This window comes from Mauremys reevesii, linkage group 2 (genome assembly GCF_016161935.1).
Source record: "Mauremys reevesii isolate NIE-2019 linkage group 2, ASM1616193v1, whole genome shotgun sequence".
Classification (NCBI taxonomy): domain Eukaryota; kingdom Metazoa; phylum Chordata; order Testudines; family Geoemydidae; genus Mauremys; species Mauremys reevesii.
The window spans coordinates 58,905,461-58,917,885 of NC_052624.1; the positions used below are offsets into that span (position 1 = coordinate 58,905,461).

The following is a 12,425-nucleotide window of genomic DNA, read 5'->3' on the forward strand; positions in this document are numbered from 1 at the left end:
ACTGATTCGGGCAAGCAGGTCCTGCCTAGCGATCACTGGAAATGGACAAACCGTCCATTCCCTTCTGAAACAGTGCTGACAGCCTTTAAAGCTTGGAACCCATGGGTTCTAAAATCCTGAATCTGGTGTGGGCTGGCTGCAGGACAGACAGGCTGGAAGCAGCGAATGGCAGGAGAGACAGGCTGTCTCCTCCGGTTGCTGGAAGGTGGTGACAGGAGGATTGTCTGTGCCTGGGACTTTTCTGCAGGCTGGGTTTACAAGTTAGGCCAGTTGCTGGGCCTGGAAGTGCTGTGCTGGCAGACTGCAGGCAGACCTGCTCCTCCCTCTGCTTCCCAACTGGTCTCTCCCACATGGCGGGAAAGCCGAGCTACTCATAGCCTTCCTCAGGGCTGGTGCAACCATTTAGGCAAACTAGGCGGCTGCCTAGGGCACCTAGAGGTTGGGGTCGCCTAAAAGCCTGCTCAGGCGAGGAGGTGGAGTGGAGGTGAGCTGGGGCGGGGGACGGGGGGCGCGGGGAAGCCCACCCACAGTAACTGGGGAGGGGTACACAGGGGAACCGCTCCCCACCCCAGATCACCTCCACTCTGCCTCCTCTGTTGAACACACAGCCCCTGCTCTAATTCTCCTCCAATCGGCGGCACAAGCCTGGGAGGGGAGGAGAATTAGAGCAGAGCTGGCGTGCTCAGCGGAGGAGGCGGAGCCGAGGTGAGCTGGGGCGGGCTCCCCAGGTAGGGTTAGCTGCTGCAGCAGAGGGGGGCTCCCCGGTCGGGGTGAGCTGCCGCGCCGGGGGCAGGGGAGTCTCCCCGGGCGGGGTTAGCAGTCGTGGCAGGGGCAGGGGAGCCTCCCCGGGCGGGGTTAGCTGCTGTGGAGGGGGGGTAGCTGTTGCGGAGGGGGGCTTCCCAGGTGGGGGGGTTGGCGGGCTCCCCGGGTGGGGGGCTGGGTTAGCTGCCGTGGGGGGAGGGTTAGCTGGGGGGGGGTGCAAGGTGGAAGTTTTGCCGCAGGCCTGAAACTTCCTTGCACCGGCCCTGGCCTTCCTCCTGCTTTCCAAGGCCTCCAAGGCTCCGGGGGTGATTTAAAGGGCCAGGGGCTCCTGGCCACCTACCACTACTGCCCCGGGCCTTTTAAATCACCAACCAAGTCCCACTGCCAGAGCACCTGGGGTAATGGCAGCAGCTCAGGGATCTGGCGATGAGTTAAAGGGCCAGAGGCTCGAGGGCACAGTGGAGCCCCGGGCCCTTTAAATCACTGATGGACCGTGGGGGATCCCGGCTGCTGCCACTACCCCAGGGTTCAGGTGGAGATTTAAAGGGCCCAGGGCTCCACTGCGGTAGCGGCGGCAGATGTAGGGTATTAAATTGATCTCCGCAGCAAGGTGCTACTTACAGTGCACTGAGCATACTAGGTACATCTGCTGAAACCACTGCCCTTCACCCTGCCCTTATTAGCTATAAGATTCTGCGGTCTGCTTTTCACAGGGGTTAAAAACTGGCAAAGGGGGCGAATCGGAGGAGGGGGGTGGCCAGGGTCTGAGAAGAGGGTGGAAATTGACTGGTCGGGGGGGGGGGTCAAGCAGCTGGTGGCAGGATTAGGAGAGGGGCTACAGGGCAAAATCAGGGCTAGGGGGGAGAAACAGCAGTTAAGCTTGGAGTGAGGCGCTGGCAGAAGGTGTCAGAGGGCAAAATCCGGCACAGGCGGGGGCACAGGGTGTAACAGTTACCCCAATGGCATTGAGACACCCATGTTTGCAAAAATGGTGTGGGGCAAAGGGGCTTTTTTTATTTCCCCTCTCACAGACAGCACCTCTCAGCATCGGCTTCCCGGGGCTGGGTTCTTAAAGGCACAGGCTTCCCAGTACCTAGTCAATGCAACTCCTCTTTGACTGATCTAACCTACTGTCTACACTGCAAAGTTCAAAGCGCTGCTGTGGGTGCCAGTGCTCCTGGTAATCCACCTCGATGAGGGGATTAGCTCTGGGCAGTGTCCACACTAGCGCTTTAAAGCGCTCAAACTTGCTGTGCTTGGAGGGGGGTGATTTTTCACAACCCTGAGCCATCAAGTTAGAGCGTTTTAACTTGCCAGTGTAGTATCTGATTGCATAGCATCTCCTAGCAGTTGTCTTATCTGTTGCTGGAATTCCCTGAATTTTTTAATTTATTTTTTTCTTCTCATTTTAGAGCTGACTGAATTTCTGGCCTAATGTCAAAACTTTGTTTTGAGTCAATCCACCAATGGGGATTGCATTTTTGCAACTGTTTTTTTTGCCTCTCAGTCTAGCCCATAGTGTTTTTCCGCATGCCATTGTGTACAACTTGATTCTCAAATATTCAGTAAAGACAGTATATTATCTCCTATGACGTCTTTCTCCCTGTAATTACTGCCATCGTGGGTCAGACCAATAGTCCGCCTAATCTAGTATCCTGTCTTGTAACAGTGGCCAGTGCCAGGTGCAAATTTGGGAATGATCAGACCAGGCAATGACTCAGTGAATCATCCCATTGTCCACTCCCAGCATGAGCTATACACCCTTGAGTCAAGAAATTTTAATAAATAAATGATTTTTTATGTGCCTCTTTGTTCTTGAGCCTGTAGGATGCAGTAAGGCCAGTTCCAGTGCCTTGAGCCTAAACACCTGAATGAATCTTAGGGCTGGTCTACACCGTGGGGGGTGGGGGGCATACATCTAAGATACACAACTTCAGCTACGCTATTTATGTAGCCGAAGTCGAAGTATCTTTAGTTCAACTTAGCTGGCCGTCCTCACGGTGGCAAGTCAACTGCTGCGGCTTCCCCGTCGACTCTGCTTACTCCTCCTGCCTAGGTGGAGTACGGGCATCTATTCGGGGATTGATTTATCGTGTCTAGACGAGACACGATAAATCAATCCCCGATAGATTGATTACTACCCGCCAATCCGGCGGGTAGTGTAGACTTGGCCTTAGACTACCCTCATACAGTTCCTGTTACCTCTCCCAAACATTGCATATACCTAGGGCCATATGTACACTTTAGGTGTGGGTTAACTCAACTTATGTCAGTGTAGAGTCACTACGGTTACTATGCCACTTGTGTACATGCCTCCTGGACTCCTTGTCTCAGCAGTCAGGGTACTCACCAGAAGCACTTGTATAGAGTCAGAGTGAGGTGCACCATGAATAGATATCCTACTGTATTTTGGGAAGCTTTTTTTGTCAGTGTATGCTGGGTACCAAAGAGGTTAGACAGGGTGGTTGTGGCCATGAGATCCAACTTCTTATAATGCATTGTTGACCACCCACTAATTGTATATGTATCCCATATATAAATGTATACATAATGTTTACACCTTTTTTTCTAAACCCGCTAACCTGCCTGGCCCTCCTCACTGTCTGCCATCTCACACAGAATCATGGAACTTGCATGGCTCTGCACTATTGTCATGAGCATTTGCACCCAAATATGCCTGCTCGTTTACTGTTTGCAGATCAGTAAACATACACGTGGGGTGTGACATTATACTCTATATTCTTTATGAAAATATGCTTATGATATGGATATGACATAGCTAATATATACTTTATGCAAGATGTCTAATGTGGGGTATCATTGCAAAATTGTAGACCTATTGACTGTGTTTATCCAACCTGTATGCATGTAACATTTGTATCTGAGGCTAGAAATATTGACCATGTCTCTGTATTTCAAATGTGCCTCTGTATTTCAAATGAAGTAAAAATCTTAAGGGAATCCGCATGTTCCATAGAATCTCTATGAATAGTAATTTCATGCTGTAATAAGAATATAACATTAGGGATCTATTATCGACCACCTGACCAGGACAGTGATAGTGATGATGAAATGCTAAGGGAGATTAGAGAGGCGATCAATATTAAGAACTCAGTAATAGTGGGGGATTTCAATTATTCCCATATTGACTGGGAACATGTCATCTCAGGACAAAATGCAGAAACAACATTTCTTGATACTTTAAATGACAGCTTCTTGGAGCAGGTGGTACAGGAACCCACAAGGGGAGAGGCAATTCTCGATTTAGTCCTGAGTGGAGCGCAGGATCTGGTCCAAGACGCAACTATAACAGGACCGCTTGGAAACAGTGACCATAATATAATAACTTTTAACATTTCTGTGGTGGGAAGAACACCTCAGCAGCCCAACACTGTGGCATTTAATTTCAGAAAGGGGAACTATGCAAAAATGAGGGGGTTAGTTAAACAGAAATTAAAAGGGACAGTGACTAGCGTGAAATCCCTGCAAGCTGCATGGACACTTTTCAAAGACACCATAATAGAGGCCCAACTGAAATGTATACCCCAAATTAAAAAACACGGTAAAAGAACTAAAAAAGAGCCACTATGGCTTAACAACCATGTAAAAGAAGAAGTGAGATAAAAAGGCATATTTTAAAAAGTGGAAGTCCAATCCTAGTGAGGTAAATAGAAAGGAGCATAAACACTGCCAAATTAAGTGTAAAAATGTAACAGGAAAAGCCAAAGAGGAGTTTGAAGAACAGCTAGCCAAAAACTCAAAAGCAGGAAGCCTGCTAAACAACCAGTGGGGCCCCTGGATGATCGAGACACAAAAGGAGCACTTAAAGATGATAAAGTCAATGCGGAGAAACTAAACATATTCTTTGTTTCAGTCTTCACGGCTGAGGATGTTAGGGAGATTCCCAAACCTGAGCCGGCTATTGTAGGTGACAAATCTGAGGAATGCTCACAGATGGAGATGTCACTAAGAAGGTTTTAAACTTGATAAACTTGATAAAATTGATAAACTTAACAGTAACAAGTCACCAGGACCAGATGGCATTCACCCAAGAGTTCTGAAAGAACTCAAATGTGAAATTGCAGAACTACTAACTATGGCTTGTAACCTGTCCTTTAAATCAGCTTCTGTACCCAATGACTGGAAGATAGCTAATGTAACACCAATATTTAAAAAGGGCTCGAGAGGTGATCCTGGCAATTACAGACCGGTAAGTGTAACATCAGTACCGGGCAAATTAGTTGAAACAATCACAAAGAATAAAATTGTCAGACACATAGAACATAAATTGTTGGGTAAAATTCAACATGGTTTCTGTAAAGGGAAATCGTGTCTTATTAATCTGTTAAGAGTTCTTTCAAGTGGTCAACAAACATGTGGACAAGGGGGATCCAGTGGACATACTGTACTTAGATTTCCAGAAAGCCTTTGACAAGGTCCCTCACCAAAGGCTCTTACGGAAATTAAGTTGTCATGGGATAAGAGGGAGGATCCTTTCATGGATTGAGAACTGGTTAAAAGACAGGGAACAAAGGGTAGGAATAAATGGTAAATGTTCAGAATGCAGAGGAGTAACTAGTGATGTTCCCCAAGGGTCAGTCCTCGAACCAATCCTATTCAACTTATTCATAAATGATCTGGAGAAAAGGGGTAAAAAGTGAGGTGGCACAGTTTGCAGATGATACTAAACTGCTCAAGATAGTTAAGACCAAAGCAGACTGTGAAGAACTTCAAAAAGATTTCACAAAACTAAGTGATTGGGCAACAAAATGGCAAATGAAATTTAATGTGGATAAATGTGAAGTAATGCACATTGGGGAAAATAACCCCAACTATACATACAATATGATGGGGGCTAATTTAGCTACAACTAATCAGGAAAAAAATCTTAGAGTCATCGTGGATAGTTCTCTGAAGATGTCCACACAGTGTTCAGTGGCAGTCAAACAAGCAAACAGAATGTTAGGAATCATTAAAAAGGGGATAGAGAATAAGACGGAGAATATCTTATTGCCCTTATATAAATCCATGGTACGGCCACATCTTGAATACTGCTTAGAGATGTGGTCTCCTCATATCAAAAAAGATATACTGGCATTAGAAAAGGTTCAGAGAAGGGTAACTAAAATGATTAGGGGTTTGGAACCGGTCTCATATGAGGAGAGATTAAAGAGGCTAGGACTTTTCAGCTTGGAAAAGAGGAGACTAAGGGGGGATATTCTAGAGGTATATAAAATCATGACTGATGTGGAGAAAGTGAATAAGGAAAAGTTATCTACTTGTTCCCATAATATAAGAACTAGGGGCTGCCAAATGAAATTAACGGGCAGCAGGTGTAAAACAAATAAAAGGACGTCATTCTTCCATCACACAGCGCACAGTCAACTTGTGGAACTCCTTGCCTGAGGAGGTTATGAAGGCTAGGACTATAACAGGGTTTAAAAGAGAACTGGATAAATTCATGGAGGTTAAGTCTATTAATGGCTATTAGACAGGATGGGTAAGGAATGGTGTCCCTAGCCTTTGTTTGTCAGAGGGTGGTGATGGATGGCAGGAGAGCTATCACTTGATCATTACCTGTTAGGTCCACTCCCTCTGGGGCACCTGGCATTGGCCATTGTCAGTAGACAGGATACTGGGCTGGACGGACCTTTGGTCTGACCCAGTACGACCATTCTTATGTTCTTATGCTCTGTTGGATGAGGTCAGACAATGTTAGAGGCTTATTGAAGGAATGCACAAACACAAAGATTATCCCAGGAACTGTGTGCAATAGGAACCTCTGAAGGATAGTGCTATAGTGAGTGAAATTGCAAGCCCGTTAGCAATGATTTTTAATAAATCTCTAAACTTGGGGGTTGTACCGTTTGACTGGAGATTAGCTAATATAGTTTCTATATTCAAGAAGGGGAAAAAAAGTGACCCAGGTAACTACAGGCCTGTTAGTTTAACATCTGTGCTATGCAAAGTCATGGAAAAAATTTTAAAGGAGAGAGTGGTTACGGACCTTGAGGCCAATGGCAACTGGGACAAATTCCAGCATGGTTTTACGAAAGGTAGATCATGCCAAACCAACCTGATCTCCTTCTTTGAGAAAGTAACAAATTTTTTAGACAAGGGAAATGCGGTGGATCTAATATATCTAGATTTCAGTAAGGCGTTTGATACGGTACCGCATGAGGAATTACTGGTTAAACTGGAAAAGATGGGGATTGAAATGAAAATCCAGAGGTGGATAAGGAGCTGGTTAAAGGGGAGACTGGAGAGGGTCATATTGAAGGGTGAACTGTCGGGTTGGAGGGGGGTTACCAGTGGAGTTCCTCAAGGTTCGGTTTTGGGTTCGATTTTATTTAATCTATTTATCGCTGACCTCGGAACCAAAAGTAGGAGTGGGCTGATAAAGTTTGCGGATGACACCAAGTTGGGAGGTATTGCCAATTTGGAAAAGGATCGGGATATCCTCCAGGGAGATTTGGATGACCTTGTAAACTGGTGTATTAGTAACAGGATGAAATTCAATAGTGAGTAGTGTAAGGTTATGCATTTAGGGATGACTAACAAGAACTTTAGTTATAAGCTGGGGACGCACCAGTTGGAAGTAACGGAGGAGGAGAAGGACCTAGGAGTCCTGGTTGATCGTAGGATGACTATGAGTAGGCAATGTGATGTGGACGTTAAAAAAGCTAATGCGGTCTTGGGATGCATTAGGTGAGGTATTTCTAGTAGAGACAAGGAGGTGCTAGTCCCGTTATATAAGGCATTGGTGAGACCTCATTTGGAGTATTGTGTGCAGTTTTGGTCTCCCATGTTTAAGAAGGATGAACTCAAACTGGAACGGGTACAAAGAAGGGCCACTAGAATGATCCGAGGAATGGACAGCCTGTCGTATGAAAGGAGACTTGAGGAGCTCGGTTTGTTTTCCTTAACCGAAAGAAGGATAAGAGGAGATATGATTGCACTCTTTAAATATATCAGAGGGATAAATACCAGGGAAGGAGAGGAATTATTTCAGCTCAGTGCTAATGTGGACACGAGGACAAATGGATACAAATTGTCAGTCAGGAAATTTAGGCTTGAAATTAGACGAAGGTTTCTAACCATCAGAGGAGTGCAATTCTGGAACAGCCTACCGAGGGAAACAGTGGGGGCGAAGGACCTCCATGACTTTAAGATTAAGCTGGATAAGTTTATGGAGGGGATGGTATGATAGGATAACGGGCTTAGTTAATAGGTCAATTAAGTGCCACATTGGTAATTAGTACAATGGGTCAATGATAGGATATTGTTAGCCTTTTTCCAGAGGGTATAGCTGGAGAGTCTTGCCCGCATGCTCGGGGTTCAGCTGACTGCCATATTTGGGGTCGGGAAGGAATTTTCTTCCAGGGTAGATTGGCAGTGGCCCTGGAGGTTTTTCGCTTTCCTCCGAAGCATGGGGCAGGCGTCGCTTGCTTAAGGAGTGGGTGGATTGGCTTATGTGGCCTGCATCTTGCAGGAGGTCAGACTAGATGATCATAATGGTCCCTTCTGATCTTGAATTCTATGATTCTATACAAAGGCCATCTGATGTAGCTCATTGCTACAGATAGCAGTCTCACATATCTAGGGTGTGAGAAACTGCTGTCTGTAGGAATTAGCTTCATCAGCTTGCAGTGTTACTGGTAGCACATCCCTACAGATTGCAGTTTCTTACGTGTGTGGGTGTGAAAATGCTATCTGTAGAACCACGCTACCAGTGACAGGTCCTTCCTACTATGCTAAAAACGGCCATCTGATGTAGCTAACTTCTACAAATAGCAGTCTCACGAACCTACGGTATGAAAAACTGCTATCTCTAGGAATTAGCTTCATCAGATTGCAGTGTTACAGGTCTCCCATGACCTTCTCATAAACAAACTATGGAAATGCAACCTAGATGGAGCTAAAATAAGATGGGTGCAAAACTAGTTGGAAAACAGTTCCAACAGTAGTTATCAGTGATTCATAGGCTGAAAGGGCTGAGTCAGGCTGAAAGGGCATAATGAGTGGGGTTCTATAGGGATCAGTTCTGGATACGTTTCTATTCAAAATCTGAATCAATGATTGAAATAATGTCATAGAGAATACAATTATAAAATTTATGAATGATAACAATCTGCATGCATTCAAAATGGAAAATGACTTCCTAGGAAGGAGTACTGCTGAAAGGGATCTGGGAGGGTCACAAGCTGAATAGGAAAGGGATGTATGCAAAAAAACAGACTATCACTCTGGGCTAGGGTGACCAGATGTCCAGATTTTATAGGGACAGTCCTGATTTGGGGATCTTTTTTTATATAGGCTCCTATTACCTCCCACCCTCTGTCCCTATTTTTCACACTTGTTATCTGGTCACCCTACTCTGGGCTATCCACTCTACTGGAGTAAAAATTGGAGAGAGTCCAGAGAAGAGGAAAAAAAAGGTCTAGAAAACATGACCAATGAGAGAAGCAGCATCTTTTTACAAAAGCTGTTTCTTACAATCTACACTATAAACGATTGCTACAGCTAGCACATTTCTACACGTAGCAATTTCACATGGACCGTAGTGCAAGAAACTGCTACCTGTAGGCATTTGCTACAGCCGGGAACCGTTTACTCCAATAGCAGTTTCTCACATTACCGTACCGGTAAGTGCTGCCAGTAGCACATTCCTGCCCAGAGCACTTTAACACACTACACCTGTCTGGTGCCGCCAGGCTCGGACCCGCTTACTGTCCCCTCCGCCCCCCGCAGTGCCCGCGAGCCCTTTGCTGTCAGTCCCGGCAGGGCCGGCTTTAGGAAGTGCGGGGCCCAATTCGAACAGTTTCGACGGGGCCCTGACAGGGATGACAAAAAAAAAATGTAAAAAAACATGTGGGGCTTGTACTCACTGGGCGGTGCTCCGAGTCTTCGGTGGCACTTTGGGGGGCGGGTCCTTCACTCGCTCCAGGTCTTCGGCGGCACTGAAGGACCAGCCGCCGAAGTGCTGCCGAAGACCCAGAGCAAGCGAAGGACCCACCGCCGAAGTGCTGCCGAAGACCCGGAGCACTGCCGGGTGAGTAAAAATTAAAAAGGGGTCTCTAGCCAGGGAAGAGATTCTCACTGGGCGCGGGGCCCTCTTAGGCGCGGGGCCCGATTCGGGGGAATTGGTGGAATTGGCCTAAACCAGGCCCTGAGTCCAGGCGGCAGGCAGGGCTCCCTTGGCGCGGGTCACGCGGAGCTGCCACTGGCCACGGAGCGAGCAGCCCCCAGAGACGCGGCCCCGCTCCTGCCGGGGAAGAGGCCCCGCTGCCCGCGTGCGCCGCTGAGCCCCCGCGGGAGGGGAGCGGGGAGGGGCTGGGCGAGGGGGTCGCTCGGACACGCCGCTGGCGCCAGGGGGGCTGGAGCGTCCCCATCGCTCAGCCCTGGGCCGAGCCCCGGCGGCCTCCTGCCCGGGGCAGGGGGTGGCTGTGGGGGCAGGTGGGGGGAGCCGGGCTCGGGGCTGGGAGAGATTCCTCAGCAGGAGACTGGCCCCGTCCCAGCGGTTCTGAGCCTCACCTGCCCGCTGCTCCCTGCGCTGCTCCCAGCCCGGCTGTGACTGCGGAGCGCCCGCACCTGCCTCCGCTCCCTGCCCCAGGCAGACTCCCCGCTGTGGTGTGTCCCAGACGCTGCTCTGCCTAAACCTCCGTGCCCGCTTCCCCCTGCCCCTTATAAACAGCAGGCTGCTGCCTGCCGCCCACTTTTCAGCTACCTTGTTTCCCTTCCGCCACATCCCCGGGATCAGGTTTCAAGTTAACGCTCTGGGGCCCCCTTTCCACATCTCCTGGCAGTGACTCCTTCCCCACAGGTACCCCCGCCCAAAGCAAGAAAACCATTTCTGGTGAAGACGTGCTGCTGTGGGGACCAGAAATGGGTAAAAGGACTAAAGCCTCCCATTGTGGTTCTTTCCTGCTTAAATGTGTTTAAATGTCTCCTAAAAAGTTCAGAGGGTTGATTCAGAAAAACACTGGGAAGCTCAGATTCTCACCACACTTGTAGGGACGTCTCTCAGTTACTCTGGGAAAACTTATGCAGACTTTACAGGACCCTGTGGCTCCCCACCCCTTTCCACTGTGCAAAAACAAAATCCCATAATTATCTTCCCATCCATCTGGGTGCTGATATCATCCTCATCATGCTGGAATCTGAGTGCCCAAGGTTTTTGGAAAGTCAGGGAAACCAGTGGTAGTTTTGCCTAATTAAGGAGTTTAGGCCTGGGCCCCATATGGTGATTCCTCTTCCCCTCGCCCCCCGCCCCCAAGGTTCAGGGTAAAATAATATAATTCCCTTTGAAAGAACAGGCAACGTTTCCCATTGCTTTCTTCACCACCACCACCACCCCACTACTTTTTACTTTACAGCTGGACTTCAATATTGCTCAAAACCCTGCACCGCAAGTCTGTTTATTTCTAGGGCCCCATGCTCTCATTACCTTTACATTATTTTTTGTTGTCAAGTTTATTACAGGACTCAACTTCAGTCCCCATTATGCTAGGCATTGTACAAAACACATTGGGACAGGGACTGACTCTTCCTAAGAGTTTATAAACTCCTTGGCTTCCATAGCTCAGAAGTCTGTGTCTGTAGATTAGCAGGGGGGGAAAGTGAGAAGCACAAATACATGATTGTTCCAGACCCCAAACTGTGTTAATCCCAATGGAGTCAATGGGATTTTTGCCATTTCAGTGGGAACAGGAACAACTCCTGCATCCACACTAGGGCGTTTTGCTGGTGTAGTAGACTGGTATAGCTTTACTGGCAAAGACTTTTCAAGAGTAGACCTGGCCATAGGTTTAGTGGTGGTCATGGTTGATCTCAGATACCATAGCAAGGAATGCCGTCTAAGAATATAAGAAGAATTAAATAGGAAAGTCTTGACCAGAAGTTTAAAGATGCTAAACACCCACAACTCTTATTTGAAATCTCGAGGAGTTGCTGGGTGCTTGGCACATCAGAAAATCAGGCCATTTTACTATTACAGCAACCTTGATTTTATGATCACCAATCTGACGAACAGCCAGTGACAGGAATCATTTCCCCCCAGATTGGGGGAAGGAAGTAGAAAATCACAGTATGAATGTGATCTGATGAGAACAAGTTGACATCCCTTCACATTTGTAGACCTTCAGTGTGTTGGAAAATGTTTTGCTGTGGTTTGAAGGACAAGGAGAAAGTGATTCAGTGCACCATGTTGCAACTCGCACTGTACCTACTGCTATTTCGAGATATTCAATTTTATGAACTTTTCAATGTTATGAACTCCTCAGTCCCCAATTAGTTTGTAAAACAGAGGTTCTGCTCTTTTTGTGTGTAGAAACCCCAGCCAAGACTGGAGACACATTGTGCTAAGCATTGTAAATACATGTTGTTCAGCATTATCAAAATGCTTTCCCCCCAAAAATAAAATTTTGTCAGGGTTGACACAGCCGCACAGAAAGTTTAGATTTTGATTAAATGGCATTTTATGATGGGAAAATGTTCTATCTGAAAATTTTTGACCAGCTGTAATGTTAATAAGCAACTTTAAAAAGTAAAAACCAGGGAAGCAAAGGGAAAGTGAGAGGAGGAGAAAGGGAAGAGTTGGCAAATAATTCCTGCAGTAACCCAGTGAGATATAAGGGCCCCACTTATCACTTGGTAGAAGACCA

General features: G+C 47.2%; 1 protein-coding gene across 1 annotated transcript in view; it reads right to left on the reverse strand.

Annotated features, from left to right (window-relative positions):
• The window catches only part of LOC120398549 (ATP-dependent translocase ABCB1-like), an 80,215-nt gene extending 69,809 nt beyond the window's left edge, over positions 1–10,406 (reverse strand). The window contains 1 exon segment of the mRNA XM_039526059.1: positions 10,297–10,406. The gene's annotated coding sequence lies outside the window, so the exon portion shown is untranslated.
• Positions 10,407–12,425: the final 2,019 nt, after the last annotated feature.